Raw genomic sequence first — 20494 nt, forward strand, 5'->3', positions numbered from 1 at the left:
CAGCTGGACCTAATCACTACTTTACCTAAATATCTATGACCCAAATTTTTTTTACAGTGTCATTTCACCCCCTAACTTGCTATATGAGGCATAAAACATGGAGAATTAAATTTGGAAGGGGTATAACAAAAATTGGCAAGTAACACACTGTCCACACTAAGGACTATATTCGTGGACGAAAATCAAAGGACGATAACTGTGTACTCGGATCTAATAGGATAGAAAAAGTTGACCAATCTTAATAAAACTTGGTATGACAAAAGCTTAATGTATTATAATAGATATAGGAAGATGTGGTGTGAGTGCCAATGAGACAACACTCCATCCAAATAACAATTTAAAAATTAAACCATTATAGGTTAAAGTACGGCCTTATAAGACTGCTTACAAAGTTTCATAGCAATAGGATATATATTGTAGACACTATGATTAATTCTATATTCAACTTTACGTGTTAAATTTGGACGTTAAAATTGAGAAATTTCAACTATCAACATTTGGGCTTTTAAAATTAAAATATTGCAAAAAAAAACTATTAAAATGCCTTAATATATAATACATCATGTAGTTAAAGCAATAGAGTACTCATTTGATATATCAGACTTAGCATAATTTTTCAAAAGTCAAATGTATATGAGCCTGTGCCTAAAAATGGAGGTTTTCCAATGAAGGGGAGCCTTACATTAAGATGTAATATTTTCCAGCAATTTTAAATTTGTGAAGCTTTTTGATTATAAATATTCCTTACATATGTACTTAATGTACTTTAAATGGAAACAAAACTTACAAATAACATATCATATTAGTTTAAAAGGGTCTTAGGCCAAGTATGACTAAAAATAATTTTGGGTCAATTTAGGCCGTAGCACATATTTACATTTAAAAATGCATATTGAAGCTATAGGAAATAAAAAAAAATGTGTCTTTTCTATCATTTCTATACTCAGGTGACATGATACAATAAATCTGAGCACAAAAAGGCTCTTACATTCAACTTTTTGAGCAGACAGTATGGTCTGATACAAAGATTTTTCACTTTTTAGTGAAAAAATTGCATGCAATTTTAGTCTCAACAGGCTTATATTTGAACCACATGGTATACTACAGAGGTAAAGAAAGATATTATTTCCAATGAAACAGGTACAATAGACATTGTTAAATGCTTTTTATACAAATTTAGTGAGGTCTTTATTATGGACTTCAACTTTTATGTGCCGTGCTCCTCATATTTAACTTGATCCAAACAGGGCGTTAGGTGAGTGTCATTTATACAACACACTTTGCTCATATTGTCTGAAATAATCTTCTTTTCTGTAGATTCAGAGTTCACAAATGAATAATACAACTGGATTAAAGAATAGAAACACAAAAATTGACACATGAAAACATGCCAGATAGAAAGTCAAAATGCCACTTATGCATCAAATTTGAAAAAGCTATGAAATGCTTATTTTGACCATATAATGCCAAAATTGGTCATTTTTGCAGAAATTCTATCAAATAAAAGTTTAAATCCTTTACTTTTATGCTATTTGACAAATTGACACCATCAAATCATTCAGGGAAGTTGCCAAAGTACAGATTCTATATTTCCTGATTTCACCTCTTAGGTCCGAGTACACAGTTATTTCGTAGTGCATTTCTTTTAGACAATAAATGTTAATAAAAAAAATCCCACCTGCGCTTTCTCAATAACATTTTTACAGTGTGTTGTACTACTTTTGGGACACATTATATCAAAATTATAGAAAACTTCATCAGCTCTAACTCAAAATATGGACAATTTTGTGTTAAGGGGGTCTTGAAATCTTTTGACAGCTTCCGAAGTGCTAATTTTGTTATCTTTTTCAGCTGGACCTAATCACTACTTTACCTAAATATCTATGACCCAAATTTTTTTACAGTGTCATTTCACCCCCTAACTTGCTATATGAGGCATAAAACATGGAGAATTAAATTTGGAAGGGGTATAACAAAAATTGGCAAGTAACACACTGTCCACACTAAGGACTATATTCGTGGACGAAAATCAAAGGACGATAACTGTGTACTCGGATCTAATAGGATAGAAAAAGTTGACCAATCTTAATAAAACTTGGTATGACAAAAGCTTAATGTATTATAATAGATATAGGAAGATGTGGTGTGAGTGCCAATGAGACAACACTCCATCCAAATAACAATTTAAAAATTAAACCATTATAGGTTAAAGTACGGCCTTATAAGACTGCTTACAAAGTTTCATAGCAATAGGATATATATTGTAGACACTATGATTAATTCTATATTCAACTTTACGTGTTAAATTTGGACGTTAAAATTGAGAAATTTCAACTATCAACATTTGGGCTTTTAAAATTAAAATATTGCAAAAAAAACTATTAAAATGCCTTAATATATAATACATCATGTAGTTAAAGCAATAGAGTACTCATTTGATATATCAGACTTAGCATAATTTTTCAAAAGTCAAATGTATATGAGCCTGTGCCTAAAAATGGAGGTTTTCCAATGAAGGGGAGCCTTACATTAAGATGTAATATTTTCCAGCAATTTTAAATTTGTGAAGCTTTTTGATTATAAATATTCCTTACATATGTACTTAATGTACTTTAAATGGAAACAAAACTTACAAATAACATATCATATTAGTTTAAAAGGGTCTTAGGCCAAGTATGACTAAAAATAATTTTGGGTCAATTTAGGCCGTAGCACATATTTACATTTAAAAATGCATATTGAAGCTATAGGAAATAAAAAAAAATGTGTCTTTTCTATCATTTCTATACTCAGGTGACATGATACAATAAATCTGAGCACAAAAAGGCTCTTACATTCAACTTTTTGAGCAGACAGTATGGTCTGATACAAAGATTTTTCACTTTTTAGTGAAAAAATTGCATGCAATTTTAGTCTCAACAGGCTTATATTTGAACCACATGGTATACTACAGAGGTAAAGAAAGATATTATTTCCAATGAAACAGGTACAATAGACATTGTTAAATGCTTTTTATACAAATTTAGTGAGGTCTTTATTATGGACTTCAACTTTTATGTGCCGTGCTCCTCATATTTAACTTGATCCAAACAGGGCGTTAGGTGAGTGTCATTTATACAACACACTTTGCTCATATTGTCTGAAATAATCTTCTTTTCTGTAGATTCAGAGTTCACAAATGAATAATACAACTGGATTAAAGAATAGAAACACAAAAATTGACACATGAAAACATGCCAGATAGAAAGTCAAAATGCCACTTATGCATCAAATTTGAAAAAGCTATGAAATGCTTATTTTGACCATATAATGCCAAAATTGGTCATTTTTGCAGAAATTCTATCAAATAAAAGTTTAAATCCTTTACTTTTATGCTATTTGACAAATTGACACCATCAAATCATTCAGGGAAGTTGCCAAAGTACAGATTCTATATTTCCTGATTTCACCTCTTAGGTCCGAGTACACAGTTATTTCGTAGTGCATTTCTTTTAGACAATAAATGTTAATAAAAAAAATCCCACCTGCGCTTTCTCAATAACATTTTTACAGTGTGTTGTACTACTTTTGGGACACATTATATCAAAATTATAGAAAACTTCATCAGCTCTAACTCAAAATATGGACAATTTTGTGTTAAGGGGGTCTTGAAATCTTTTGACAGCTTCCGAAGTGCTAATTTTTTTTATCTTTTTCAGCTGGACCTAATCACTACTTTACCTAAATATCTATGACCCAAATTTTTTTACAGTGTCATTTCACCCCCTAACTTGCTATATGAGGCATAAAACATGGAGAATTAAATTTGGAAGGGGTATAACAAAAATTGGCAAGTAACACACTGTCCACACTAAGGACTATATTCGTGGACAACGAAAATCAAAGGACGATAACTGTGTACTCGGACCTGCTGTTCGAAATTCATAAATCGATTGAGAAAAAAAACAAATCCGGGTTACAAACTTAAAATGAGGGAATCACATCAAATATAAGAGGAGAACTACGACACAACAGAAGCACTACATTAAAATATAATACACACAGAAATGAACTTTAATATAACAATGGCTACTTTCCTAACTTGGTACAGGACATCTTAAAAGAAATGGTGGATTGAACTTGGTTTTGTGGCATGCCAAACCTCCCGCTTTTATGGCAATGTTAAATATAACATAATAATGACAACATTTTATGACAGAACTACAATACAAATAAATGGGAGAACATATAGGACAGAGAAACACGCGAAAAATACACAGCTACATTTTGATAGGTACTATTTCTGTATTAAAAATATATAGTACTGAAAATTTACTTTTAATATATAGTACTATTTCTTTACTTGAAAATTATTGTAATATTTAGGTATTTGTATTTCACAGTACTTGAGTTGTACAAAATATTTTGGTACAGATATAATACCAACAGTGATAGCAATATTCCATGAAAATCATAACTTTTAAGAGAATTGAAATAGAAAAACATTCAAAATGCTGAAAATGTAACAGTAGTAACAAAAAATCTGTAGTGCCTAAATTTCAAGTACAAATAAAGTACTGTAAAATACAGGTACCTAAATATTACAATAATTTTAAAGTAACAAAATAATGCTGAATATTAAAAGTAGATTTCCAGTACTACAGATTTTAAGTACAGAAATAGTACCTATGCAAAAGTAGCTGTGTAGCTAACAAAAAGTACCAGGTTTAAAATTTAATACATCAGACGCTCATTTCGTCCAAACAAAACTAACAAGTGACGCTCAGATGAAAAAAAAATCGAAAGCCAAAGCAAGTACAAAGTTGAAGAGCATTGAGGACCAAGAGTTCAAAAGGGTTGTGCCCAAAACAGCTAGGGTTTTTTATTTTTGACTGGGTTAAAAACATCCTTATTGTTTAGAATAATTCATACTTTTGCAAACAGTATTTTTTTTATAAATTGACTATGTAATAGATAAACATGATAAACCCGAAGCGGTGACAAACTACAGAACAAATAAGGATACATAAGACAACCTAAAACAGCACATAAAAATTCACAACCGAGTTAACAAAAGCGATAAACGCACACATTTTTTTCAATTTAGCGTCACATTTGAATTTGTATTTTTTTTTCAAAAATAGGATAGAATTAGGACAAAATTGAAATTAGGTTTGTAATACTTATATAACATTCATTGATAACAATGAAAACTAGATTTGTAATTGCTAGCAATAACGGATGGCACCCTTCCCCAATTGCCAGGTGAACAGCAGCCATTTTTGAAATTCCTAAGTCAAAGACCCCATCTAAAGTTGTCTGTTAACATTTCTGTAAAGTTTCGTCAACTTTGGAGCATTTTGAAATTTTTGAAATTTTTGCAGTTTCCATGGTTACGGCGGCCATTTTGGAAATTCCAAAGACAAATACCATTTCTGTAAATGCCAGTTTATATTTGTGTGACGTTTGAATCATTTTTGAGCATTTCAGTTTTTTTCACATTTTTGCTGTTTCCATGGCAACGGTGGCCATCTTGAATATGCCATACCCCGATTGCAAATCTGCACATGTTGGTTAACATTCTGGTATAGACCCATGACCATTGGTTCATCCAGTTCCAAGATATAAGCTGGACAAAAAAAGTGGAAGAATAAATAAAAAAAAATAAGAAAAAAAGAAACGTAGAATAACAATACGTCACCCCAACTCCGTTGAGGTGGCCATAATTAAAATACTGTGGTAGTAATTAGATAATTAATTGTACTATCTAGCTATATCGGTGTTTCTTCTAAATCAAACAAAAAACTAAATATATCGTATAAATGTAGTTGACCCATACTAAATAAATGAACTGGTGATTAATTATCTTAACCATAGCACATGAATACAACAGAAAAAAACCAGATTTAAAACTACAAACGATTAGACATTTGACAAAATCCGATAAAAATAACAAATATAAAATGAAAACTAAATACTTGTTATTTTTTAACTTTGTAATTACTGTGTAAAACGGGATTTGGAGAGATGCAGATATATCAAAGAACTAATTACTAAGAAATGCATGTATGCAAGTGGCTCATTCAAAGCTGATTTCTAAAAAAAATAATGTTGCGTCTTTTTATCTAAAATCATTATGTTCTGGTACCTGGCCGTCTTTGGCACTACTTTTTTTTACTTTTGGTTCTCGATGTTGTTCAACTTTGTACTTGTTTTGGCTTTCAAACTTTTGTATATTGGAGTCACTAGGAAGTCTTGTGTGGACAAAATGCACTTCTCGCGTATTAAAATTTTTAACTTGTTGCCTTTTGTTAGCTATTATTCGTGCGTTTCTTTTGTCAATTGTGTTCTCCTATTTATTTATATTGTAGTCCTGTAATGTTGTGTTTTCATTTTAATGTTATATTTCACCTGGCCATAAAAGCGGGAGGTTTGGCATGCCACAAAACCAGGTTAATTTTCCCTTTAAAATGTCCTGTACTAAGTCAGGAAAACGGCCATTGTTATATTATAGTTCGTTTCTGTGTGTGTTACATTTTAACGATGTGTCGTTTGTTTTCTCTGATTTTTGAGTGTGAAATCACATTACTATAAGACGTGTCATGGTACCTATCTATCCCAAAGTCATGTATTTGGTTTTGATGTTATTTGTTATTCTCATATGATTTTGTCTAATGCTTAGTCCGTTTCTGTGTGTGTAACATTTTAATGTTTTGTCGTTGTTCTCCTCTTATATTTTATGCGTTTCCCTTAGTTTTAGTTTGTTACCCCGATTTTGTTTTTTGTCCATGGAGTTATGAGTTTTGAACAGCGGTATACTACTGTTGCCTTTATTTACCGTATATCGACTATCCAGAGAATATTAAACATCGTCAGCGAGACCGTGAGTAAAATGTTCAAAGGCGGTTAATCGCTATGTACCTTATTCATGCTGGTCAATGATGAAAATATCTTAAAATATAGAACACAGAATAGAACTTCGACCGATATCTTGGTTTTTGAGATTGCAAATCAGTAAACTGTATTTTGGTCATTTTTGTGTTGAAACCTACTACGGTTGTAAGTCATACAAAACCAGGAAATGGACGCTCAATATCTCACTGCAAGTAAAACAAATCAAATCAACAAACGATTCATCCAGAAGAAAGACGTTCAAACTGGAAATATAAATTATAACAGTGTCCTACAATGAGTAGGCCTTTTTCAATCATTTGTTTGAGTTCGATTGTTGTAAAATAAAAATAGTAAGAATTTTTTTCTAATAGATTGATTTCATGCAATTATTACTTGCGGAGGGATTTAGTTGTGATAACTCAACATTCCAATTGAATTGATAAGCATATTTTTCATAATTAGCAATTAAGAATACATGATATGCCCGGTATAAAAAAGTTCCTCATCAAGTCAATATTTGATGATATATCAAACAATGCGTCGGTTCAATATGGAATTTTACATGGTCATCATAATTATCTTGCGTTTTTCATGGTGTTCCTCAATAAGACGTTTTGCACAAAACAACCACATTTTGGAAGGGAAATATGAATTGGCTGATTCGCTTCAGACAATAAAGACAAGATCTGCAATAGAATGCCATTGTAAATGTTCATCTCACGACGACTGCTTGTCATTCTTTTATTATTCTATGATACAGCAGTGTATCTTGCATCGTGACTCGTTTATATATTCAGCACCGTCAGAACAGGGAGGAGGATGGAAATTTTACTTCATAAAAGAAGGTAGGTTTCTTAATTTTCCTCGAAGTTCGGTATTTTTGTTTTTTAACTTTTATAAATTTTCTGTTTACAAAACTTTAAAAGGATTTTCTTATTCCAGGGGTAGATTATCTTAGCCGTATTTGGCACAATTTTTCTTTGTAAAAAATCACTCTGTTTAAAAAAACCTTTATCTAGATGTTTGATTACTGAGATCACTCCCAGTTATGGGTGGGGTTCGTGTTGCTAAGTCTTTTGTTTTTTTTATGTTGGGTCGTGTGTACTATTACTTGTCTGTTTGTCTTTTTCATTTTTAGCCATGGCGTTATCAGGTTTTTTTCATCTATGAGTTTGACTGTCCCTCTAATATATTTCGCCCCTCTTCCATCTGTGTCAATATCGTTGAAAAGTTTGAGGTATGAAGCAGACTATCTACCTTTTCGAGTTCACTGGGATATATGAGATGCCAGCACGTTTTGAAATGAGGAATATTGAGTGACGGTACATAATCAGAATATTTTGCTTTAGAAAGTTTGGTATAAAGCCACTACAGATGAATGACAAAAAGTCGTCAATCATAGACTTTTTTCGTCATTTTGTTATTTCATTGAGTTGAAATATACAATAAAAAATGGAAATGGAGATTATGTCAAAGAGACAAAACCCCGAGTATGTAACCCAACAACTGGAATGTCTAAGGTCAAGGTTGTTTTTTTTCAATATGCAGAATTTGATACTGAAGTCATATCTTTAATGACCCCTGTTAAATTATTCCCATTTGTTCTAAACCTTAATAACGTATCTTGATATAGGGTTTTTTCTAGACTAGGTTGTTGCAAAATGAAACCAATGTGTGAAAAAGGTCCAGCACTTTTCTTTTCAAAGTTGTGACATTTCAAGAACTGACATTAAAATTCAAAATGTTGGTACAATATTTCAAGATGACGAACAGACAATCATTTACCCAAGACAGTTTAATCTCATAGGCAATAACTGATGTCGTTTTGAACATTGAATAACAGATAAATCACTTTCAAATAATTATTTGACTTTTCTATGCAGTAGATGACCTTCTGCAAATGAATTAATGTATACACGATTTAAACATACATATATTACTTTGTGTATAGACACAATGAATTAAGGAATACATGTTGTTCTTAATATTTTCGTTTCTAGGAAGTAGCCGGTGTCCGTCTTCAAATGGATTCCTCTATAACGGAATACTAGATTTATGCTTTAATGTGAACACTCCGATGACCATCAACTACCCTTTCATCAAACAGTTCTGTGGTAACATGAATGCTGAACTGGTACGAATTGATACAGCAGAAAGGCAACAATTCATAGAATTGATTACAGGTATAATTATGGAAGAGAAATGTCCGCCATAATTATACATTAATTTGTAAAATGTGATTCTTAATTAGTAGCATGCAATTTCTAATTAGTCACGTGATGTTTTACATCTGTTACATCGATTTCGACAAATTTCTGTGGAATTAAACTTTTAAATTTTTGAACGTATTTTCTTTGTTTGTAAAATGGTATTCTACATTTCTTATTGTTGACATATATATATGCATACTTCTACGTAAAGAGTTTTCTCTTTTACAATCGTACCGCATCTTCTTTTTTCTATTTTTTGCGCACAAATCATCAACAGAGACAGAAAACTCAATATTATCCGGAAAGGTAATGTTACTGTTATTAATAGGAATTGGACACTAGGATTAATCCTAGTCGGTGTCAATATCAATAAAAAGATCCATATTTGAAAGAAAAAAAAATCTTGTTTCATTATTATCCTTAATTCTAACTTCGTATATGCCACACTGGTTTTTGGCACTGAAACTTATTTTATTTCAATTTTCCAGAAAATAGAACCACGGAAAGAATTTGTATCCAAGGCACGGATAATATTACGGAGCCGAATTGGACGTTTGATGATGGTACATTGATGACCTTTTTTAACTGGGATTCGGCAAGATCACAACCAGATGGTGAACAAGGGAATATAGAAATGTATACTGGATACAAATGGCATGACCTTGAGGATGTGTCTTCCTCACCTTGTATCCCAATCTGTGAACGACGATGAAATATTAATTCCAGTGTTATCACAATGACGTTTTAGATTTGATCACAAAATGTAAATTTTAAGTCATTTGTTTGTATTGTGCGTGTTTTTTTGGGGTTTTTTCTTGGTATGTTTTTAGGAGTTCAGTGATGCTGAACTAGTATACATTATTGTTCATGCGCTAACTGAAGTTCGACTCTTGATTTTTCTCGCTCCGTTATGGACTCAGCGGTGGTCGTGGTCTATATGCTGCTCCTTTGTCAGGCTGTTGCCTCTTTGACACTTGCACTGTTTTATTCTCAATCCTATTAATTGTACAAACATTACTACGCTTAAGATATACAAGTGTTTTCATATTCTATTTTTTTAACAAGTATAAATCGTATTAAAATTATTTCCTTACAAATTTGATTCTTTTTTTTGGTTTAGAAAGGACTTAACCCTGGACTTTCAGTAGCATTGAACTCTATTCGAATTTAACTAATTGCAAAATATATCAAATAATTCAATAGCGATTCTTATCTCCAATTACTGTAAATTCAGAATGATTTGCGTGTATTATTAGTGCGATGTTTTGAAGAATAAACAAAACAAATGGATGTTAACTGTTGTGAATGGAAAACCTTCAAATAGATAGATATATATATATGTTACAGTGAATTTGTATAATCAGTGATTATGTAAAATCCCTGAAATTTTCAGGGATTATGTTTAATCACTAGAAAAAACGTCAGAGATTATACATAATTACTGAAATGAAGTAATAGTTTTATTTATAAGAAAATGAATAAAAGTCAAATAATTTATGCTATATTTTAACAGCATTACACTATAAAAAAAACCATATATCAGTTAAAACATCTGTAGATACCCAAGAAAAAAAAGGAATCAGAAACCTCGAACTGTTTCGAGCAAGATTTTAAGTTTTTTGGCCAGGCAATATCCTTTTTCAGACTTTTAGTGAACAATTACCATGATAATGATTATGCTTTTTGGAATTCCCTTTCCCTTTCTACCCTGTTATGAGACTATTACCTCAATATCCATCTTCCTCTTCAATTTTGTTCTAATTGTCAATCCTTAGTTTTTCTATTCATTTAGATGTGTAAGTTCTCTCTGTTTGAATTTCTTTTTCATTTGAACAAAAACAAATCAAAACAAAATCTGATGTTCCATAAACTTCTTCACCATGTGTTTACCACAAATAACATACTGTGTGGATTTACAAATATCACATGAATATCCATTATTAATTTTGAAGTCTTCAACTTTATCTCTTACCGAAACCCTGCGTTGGTTATATCTTTGAGATCATCCTAGATGCTTTCAAAAACAAAATTATTTCTTCTGGCAAGGAATATGAAAGTAAAAATTGATAATTTGTCTATATGTTTTTTTTTTTATCAAACAAAGGATTCTTGAATTATTCATAATCCCTGAAATCATATTAGGGAATTTGTAGAATAACTATGAAAATGTTCAGTGATTATGCAAAATCACTGGTCATTTTCAGGGATTATATATAATTACTAATGATTTTAGTGATTCTACATATTCCCTGAAAAATCAGGGATTCTACATAATCCCTGATTATACAAATTCACTGTAACATTATATGTTATTCAGGTCTCAGACAGGGTATATACTGTGACATTCCCGGCTTAGAGTTTATATCCCCTGAGCCGAAGGCGAAGGGGATATAAGCCCTAAGCCGGGAATGTCACAGTATATACCCTTTCTGAGACCTGAATAACACATATATTACGGATTATCCCTGACTTAATGTTATTTTCCAGTGCAGATATTTGTTGACAACACATATTTAAGTTGAAAACCCAACCTATTATGTTCGGCATACGTGAAGGATTTTCTAATTTGGTGTGAACATACTTTTATTGTGTATGTAATAATTTATAATAACACTTTTTAACACTAGATATAAGTATTAAAAGTGTAAATTACGTGATTTTGTATCAAAAATGTATTATTGACTGAAGCACGTCATTATTTTCCCTCTGTGAGCCTCTGGCAGTCAGATAGCCTTTGACTACGTCACATAGTAACCGGTGTTATGATGACATTTTTGAGGTTTCAATTGGGGATAAAAACGTCGTATATACCCCGGCAGTTTCCTGAATATATATTGACATCCCTGTGTTGTTATCCAATCACAAACCTCGACACATTTGTAATTTTGTAAATTGTAAAATGAAGTCATATTTCATTTTCTTGACTAGTTCTCAAGAGAAGTATATTTGAACAATTACACATTTGACGCAGTTTTATGATATTCAACAGGGCCAATATTTTAATACCTCAACAAAGAAAACTGGCTTGTCATTTACTATATCAGACGAATTCAGTCTGAACAAGACTCTTCATTGTTGATAGATTCAAAGCAGTTTGAAAGCAAACAAGATAATTGAAATTTAAAATTTCAAACTAATTGTGCAAAAAAAAAACTTTTCTTATCCCAAATAATTATGATTTATTGCATAAATTCTTCCATATCATTTTCTAGTGTTTTTACTTTTGGTCCTTTGTAATTCGCATGTATATGCAAGCTGAAGTATTATCACCAATATCTTTTTCTATGTATGTCAACGATTGTGAAATGGCTTTTATAAATAGTGACTCTATTCCTAATGAGATGAAGGAACTAGATTTATTTTTATTAATGTACGCTGACGATATTGTAATCTTTTCGGAAACTGTATCTGGATTACAAACATTACTTGATACTTTGTATGATTATATCTCAAAATGGTCACTTGGTGTGAATATAGCAAAAACGGAAATTGTTGTTTTTAGAAAGGGTGGAAAAACATGACAAAGTAAAATGGTATTATTATAACCAGAAAATAGAAGATGTGGATAAGTTTAGTTATCTTGGAATTTTGTTAAATTTTAATGGTAAATATAATGTGTTACAGTAGAAACTCTCAGAACAGGGTAGAAAAGTCGTTTTTGCCTTAAAGAGAAATGATAAAGATATTTATTTCAGTTTTGTAATTTTACTTTCACTTTTTGATACTAATATAAACAGTGTACTTTGTTATGGGTGTGAAATTGGGTTGCTTATAAGGCACCAGCTATAGAAAGGATACATCTGGGCTATTGTAAAGATATTATGAAAGTAAAAAGCTCCATATTAATGCCATGATGTAGTATGAGCTATGTAGATTGCCATTATTGCGCACCATAACATATCGGACTTTAATACTGGTTTGAGCTGTTATGTTCTACAAACTGTTTTTTGAAACTGTTACTGTTTTTTATATGACGATATAAAAAAATGTCTAAAAAATAAGACAAATTGGTTGTATTTTGTTAAAAATGAGTTGATCAGTATAGGTTTAGGTGATATTTAGTAATTGAACAGTAGTAGTAGAATAGGGTTTTCTTATCCCTATTCTACTACAAAAATATACTACTTTGTTTGATTCTTTGAATCAAGATTTTGACAGCCAAATGAATAATTAAATATTACAAGTTATAAATATATGGTTCAAAACTTTTGTTTACAAAACTATTTATGTAAACCAATACCAGTTATTCATAAGATATGTATTAACAAAATAAGACTAAGCAGTCATGATTTAGCTAAAAAGTAAACTCGTCATTGATACCAGGACTTAATTTTGTATATACGCCAGAATGATTCATCAGTGACGCTCGAATCCAAAAAAAAGTTAAAAAGGCCAAATAAAATACGAAGTTGAAGAGCATTGAGGACCAAAATTCCTAAAAGTATTGCCAAATACAGCTAAGGTAATATATGCCTGAGGTAGAAAAGCCTTAGTATTTAAAAAACATCTAAAAAAAGAAAGTGGTCGTTTTTCTGCAATTCCAAGAAGTAATAGACTATGAAGTTTTTGTAAAAATGACATTGAAGATGAGATGCATTTTATTTAAAATTGTCCTACTTATCACGGTCTTAGATTTTATTTTATAAAACTATATTATTGTAGAAAACCTTCTATGTATAAATATATACAATTAATGAGTTCTAATGATCTTAGAGAATTATGTAATTTGGGTATATTTTTTATTTCGTGCACAAACATTAAGATCTTACATGATGTAATATGTTTCACACATTACCTTCTGCTATCTATGCATACTTGTGTAGTTTATAGTAGTTGTATGCCTATAGTTGTTATGACTTTGGTAAATAAAGATATGATTTTTTTTTGCGCAAAAAGAAATACACTTTACTGAACAAATGTACACGATCAGCTACTTGTATTACTTAGAATCTAATAAGTCAGGTCGTTGTGTGTTTTTCGTTTGATTTTTTTCTCATTTAGTCATATCGAGGCCTGTTGTAGCTAACTAGACGTCATATTACTTAATTCTAATCGTTGAAGCCTGTACGGTGACCTATAGATGATTAAGTATCCCTCATTTGCACTCTGTTGGTAATCCAGTATTCTATACCTTAAATCGGATTTGACAACCAGTATAATAAAATAGAAATCCAGAAAAAAAATCTTTAAGTAAATCTAAATAGAATATGAGAATATCGATTGATTATTAATATCCTTGAACTTATGAATTTCAAGATTTAGGCTGATTTTTATAATTATAATGCATCATAATAAAGGTATGTATAAAAGGTTTGGAAAGTCACTCATTAAATGACGAATAAATATTAATGAATAGGAAACGATACTATATAATAAGAAATAATATAAAATTGCACCAACTTAAAGTTAAAATCAACATTCTTATTCAAAATCTCAAGATAAATATTGCATAAATATGTAATTATGGTGTTTTTTTCTCAGCTTTAATCTAGTGTCAGACCTTCAAGGTTTTCTTCATTCTTGCAAATCCATTTGCACTGGGCATTGCACTCATTTTTTTCGAATTACATCAACTATACTACTTAACTTATGTTTAAGTTATTATAACATAAAACAAACAACAACTGATAATAAGTAAATCGATGGGTCTGTGTCTTAACTAGCTAAAGACATTTTTACTACGTCTTAGTTTGTGGTGTACAATACGTCGTCTGGTCTGCTAGGTACCAAACCTAACCTATTCCCGAATATGACTGTTTTGACAAGTGTTTTTTTTTTTTTTGCATTTGCTATACGACGTTTCATTATTTAAACATTCAAAATTAATGTTATAATGTTTTTTTTTGTAAGTCCTATTTCATATTGTTTTATATTTTATCGTTTGTGATTTAGAATTCGGTATTTTTGGTATATTTCTCATATTTTGTCATATTTGTCAGTAAAGTCGACTTATTCGTTGTTCGTGTTTTTATTTCATGTAATTTGTTTTCAAGTGTGTTAACAATTGTTCTTATATTTCATTTATATTTCAATTCTATTTTCAGGAATATGACAGTTCTTGTCCATTCGTTTTTGATGCGTTTTGTTATTTGATTTCGTCGTGTGATTATGGACTTTCCGTATTGATTTTCCTACAAGTTCAGTATTTTTGTGATTTAACTTTTTTCAATATGCGATCATATGTATCATGTGTACGTAAAAGTTAAAATAAAAAGTCAGCTTTTTCATTTATATGATTTACAGATTTAAGGACGCCTCCGGGTGCGGGAATTTCTCGCTACATTGAAGACCTGTTGGTTACCTTCTGCTGTTGTTTTTTTATTTGGTCGGGTTGTTGTCTCTTTGACACATTCCCCATTTCCATTCTCAATTTTATGCAAATGATTGTTTTATATTTCATTTATATTTCAATTCTATTTTCAGGAATATGACAGTTCTTGTCCATTCGTTTTTGATGCGTTTTGTTATTTGATTTCGCCGTGTGATTATGGACTTTCCGTATTGATTTTCCTACAAGTTCAGTATTTTTGTGATTTAACTTTTTCAATATGTGATCATATGTATCATGTGTACGTAAAAGTTAAAATAAAAAGTCAGCTTTTTCATTTATATGATTTACAGATTTAAGGACGCCTCCGGGTGCGGGAATTTCTCGCTACATTGAAGACCTGGTTTATACACACTTTTGATTCAAAAGACAACCCGACATTGTTAGAAAAATTGTTACAATATACATATAATCAAATTAAACCATTACAAACTCATTAGTTTCTCAATTCTTATTTCATATTCTTTAAAGTGTCTAGAAATAAAGCAAATTTATTCTATTGTTTGAAATTTTCCTGTGATAATAAGAATGGATACATCACAAAAATGACATTCTTGTAAAGTGATTAACATTCATGTGACGCGCAGTTTATGCTTCCATTTGTTGTGTTTTGGCGTGCTGTTTTATTTATTAGAGGTGTCCGCTGTTATCATGATGTAATGAACTTTTATTATATTCATTTATGTATTTCTCTGCCCAGAATGTTTTTGATTTTTATATTGTATTCCTGCGAGTAGTATTGCCATTTTTGATATTTAGGTATTCAGTCTGTGGACTTTCTCTTACACTTATTCGATTTCAAGCTTGTTTAGATATCACCTGTATGGTTCCCTAACTGTAGGAGGGCTTGTCTAGTATTACTATTTGAGTATTTGTACCAGTAGATATATCTGCTACAAATTGTACAATAATGTTGTTATTGCCCATATGGTTCTGAATCAATTGGTTTAACTACCCTTAACATTCATGTAGATAGATTAGTTAATTTGATAATAATCAGGTTCCCCTATTAAGCAACATTTTATGTTTAATGGATATTGATATCTTTTATCTTGTTTGTCTTGAAAATAAAGACCACAAATGCATATGATCATATACAATATCATGTATAAAAATATCTGTAAACAAAATATACGATGGCATACATGTAAATGCTGAATTTACAGTGTTATAGTGTAATAATTTGTTAGAATTTATTAAAAATTAACTCGGATAATAAAAAGCTTTTATTTTATTTTATCTAAATTGAATTAAAAAATATATAGAAATATGATAAAACTATTATCAATTATTTATATAATTAACAGTTGTTTGAATGATATGAATTAATTACAGTAAATATTTTGTGTATTTAGTTATTATTTTTAACTGGTTGTTAATTGATTTCACAATTATCCTCTAAAATCTTTTTGAGTTCATTTAATCTCCCTTTGATCTTCAATGTTTAATTTCCTAAAAATTCAGTTTTCATTATACACCTGAAAGTATCGTCAACAATACAACTATAATACTAGTATATCAGTAATGTACCAGTATTGCTGTTTTAAAAAAAAACAATACTGGTACAAAATTTGTATAACAGTATTGTGGGCAATACTGGTATAAACTCATCATAGATACCAGGACTAAATTTAGTATATACGCAAGACGCGCGTTTCGTCTACAAAAGACTCATCAGTATTACTGAGGTATACCAGTATTGCGATCACCAACTACAGGAGATCCGTATGTTTTTTTTACATTCAAATAATAAGCGGGAGTTTTTGACTAGCCATAAAACCACAGTCAACCCACCATTTATACTTCAATAAAATGTCCTGTACCAAGTCAGGAATATAGCAGTTGTATCAAATAACCCGTTTTATGTATGTTAGCGTTTGTTTGTGTTGCACTTCGGTGTTTCGTTGTTTCCCTCATATAGCTAATGTGTTTTCCTCGATTTTAGTTTGAAACCCGAATTTATTATGGCTGTATAATCAATTTATGACTATTAATCAGCGATAAACTTCTGTTTTCTTTATTTGGATAAAACATGCAAACCTAAAACCCTTACATATTTAAACAAAACACATTGGTATAGTTATGTACATAAAAATGTTTAAGCTAAAATATACAAACATAAAATACCAACATCCCTATGCTAACACAAATTGTTACACAAACTTATATAAGCATGTTTAGCTAAAAGAAACAAACACAAAATCGACACGACAAAGGCTTTCAAGAATGACTCGGTTACAGAGAGAACCTTTAATGGGCATCATTCACAACCAGGGACAGATATTACATCCATGTCTGAGAAAATAATACGAATTAGAGTAAAATATGCAGAAGAAGTTTAAAGAAGTCAATATGTTAACAGAAGCCTTGGGTATTTTATTATATTGCATTTTCTGTTAACGTGTGTGAATTTTTTTCTCAAAATCCCTTGAAACCGATATTGGATTAGAGCTTGAAAACATGGGAGGAAAGAAAAGTTATATTGGATAAGAGCTTGAAAACATGGGAGGAAAGAAAAGTTATATTGGATTAGAGCTTGAAAACATTGGAGTAAAGAAAAGTTATATTGGATTAGAGCTTGAAAACATGGGAGGAAAGAAAAGTTATATTGTATTAGAGCTTGAAAACATGGGAGTAAAGAAATGTTATATAGGATTAAAGCTTGAAAACATGGGAGGAAAGAAAAGTTATATTGGATTAGAGCTTGAAAACATGGGAGGAAAGAAAAGTTATATTGGATTAGAGCTTGAAAACATGGGAGGAAAGAAAAGTTATATTGGATTAGAGCTTGAAAACATGGGAGGAAAGTAAAGTTATAAGGAGGAAAGAAAAGTTATATTGGATTAGAGCTTGAAAACATGGGAGTAAAGAAAAGTTATATTGGATTAGAGCTTGAAAACATGGGAGGAAAGAAAAGTTATATTTCACATGTTCAGTTGATTGATAGCGTTTGATATTTTCAGCTTGTATGGGTATCACCTTTTTTAATTTTCTCTGGAGTTCAGTTTTTTATTCAGTTATTCTTATGCCATCACTTGGCGTCCGTCGTCGTCCGTCGTCTATCGTCTGTCGTCGTCTGTCGTCGTCCGTCGTCGTCTGTCGTCGTAAACTATTTCAAGAATCTTCTCCTCTGAAACTACTGGGCCAAATACTTCCAAAATTTGACTGAATGTTCCTTAGGTTATCTAGTTTATAAATTGTATCCGAAGTTTTGATTTATCAACAAACATGGTCGCCATTGCTAAAAATAGAACATAGGGGTCAAATGCAGTTTTTGGCTTATAACTCAAAAACCAAAGCATTTAGAGCAAATCTGACATGGGGTAGTATTGTTTATCAGGTCAAGATCTATCTGCCCTGAAATTTTCAGATGAATCAGACAACCTGTTAATGGGTTGCTGCCACTTAATTGGTAATTTTAAGGAAATTTTGCAGTTTTTGGTCATTATCTTGAATATTATTATAAAGATAAACTGTAAAAAAAATCTTCTCCTTTGAAACTGCTATATCAATTTCAGCCAAACTTAGGCTAAATGTGTTTCAGAGTATCTAGTATAAATTTTATATTTTATTTCCTTGTATGTCAAGAAACATAGCTCCTATGGCTAAAATAGAACATAGGAGAAAATGATTATTTGTTTTGGCTTTTGAAGAAAATAGGACGATCCAAAGAACATTTAAATAAATTGAAAAGCCAAAATAATCATTGATGAGAGATTTAACCAAAAGAATTAAGGTGAGCGATTCAGGCTCTTGAGAGCCTCTTGTTTATTATACTTCTTATGATATATTTTCTCTGTAATTTCATGTAAATGAATAAGATAACTGTGGAATACCTCCGGTTGCAAGTGTTTAAAAGAGGGACAAAATATACCAGAAAAAAATGAAATTAACAACTATAGGTCACAGTACGGCTTTCAACATGGAGCAAAGCCCATACTGCACAGTCAGCTATAAAAAGCCCCGAAATAACGATGTAAAACAATTCAAACGAGAAAACTAACGGCCTTATTCATGTACACAAAAAAATGAACGAAAAATAAAAATGCAACACATAAATAAACGACAACCACTAAATGACAGGTAACTGACTTGGGACAGGCACATACATACATAATGTGGCGGGGTTAAACATATTAGCGGAATACCAACCTTTCCCTTAACCTAGGACAGTGGTATAACAGTACAGCATAAGAACGAACTATAACATGTATAACAATCAGTTGAAAAAGGCTTAACTCATCAAATGGACAAAATACAAATTGACGTGGCCAGGTACTTGTACATCCCAACAACAAAAAGACACTAGAAATAGATATGAGAGTACTCGCAGTTAAATGACAGCTAGTTCAAATCCACTAACAACTAATAAAAAAATCATGCATCTAAGACTAAATTAACAATCCGTACATATCCAACTTCCAATGGATTTAGTGTAACGACGTCATAAACAGTCAGAGAAAAACATGACCTTGTGAAATGCCAAGAAACAGGTATTGACAGAATGTAGATCCATGAATGTCTATATGTATATAGTATAATATACTAGTAATACTTAGTTTGCTTTTAATTTATTGATAAAAAAAAATCAATATTTATACCAATAAAAACGATATTCAATGATCTTATCAGAATGTTGAATTGATAACCTTTTAGAATACGTTTATTTAAAGGAGCGATAAGTTTACAGGGATCATTTCCAAATTCCTGGGCACGGTTAACAATATTTCTGTAAAAACTAAAAAAACAGACAAAAAATAGTACAGAGGATACAACATAGAAAACGAATGACTAGGCAACACGAACCTCAACAAAAACTAAGGGTGATTTCAGGTTCTCCTGAAGGGTAAGCAGATCCTAATCCACATGTGGCACCTGTCGCGTTATTTATGTTATTATAAATCCGGTAAATAGTGTTATTCGAAAGGTCATATATATATATATATATTTCGTGAAGTTGGGAGGGTATAACCGTTACGGCCAACCAACTCGTGATGGCGTCTGTAAAATTTATGCAAAACTTTTAAGTTTATCGGACGTTTTGTTTTTGGTTTCCGAAGTTTTGTTTTAGAACGTATTTATG

This window comes from Mytilus trossulus, chromosome 1 (assembly GCF_036588685.1).
Source record: "Mytilus trossulus isolate FHL-02 chromosome 1, PNRI_Mtr1.1.1.hap1, whole genome shotgun sequence".
In the NCBI taxonomy this organism is placed as follows: Eukaryota; Metazoa; Mollusca; class Bivalvia; order Mytilida; family Mytilidae; genus Mytilus; species Mytilus trossulus.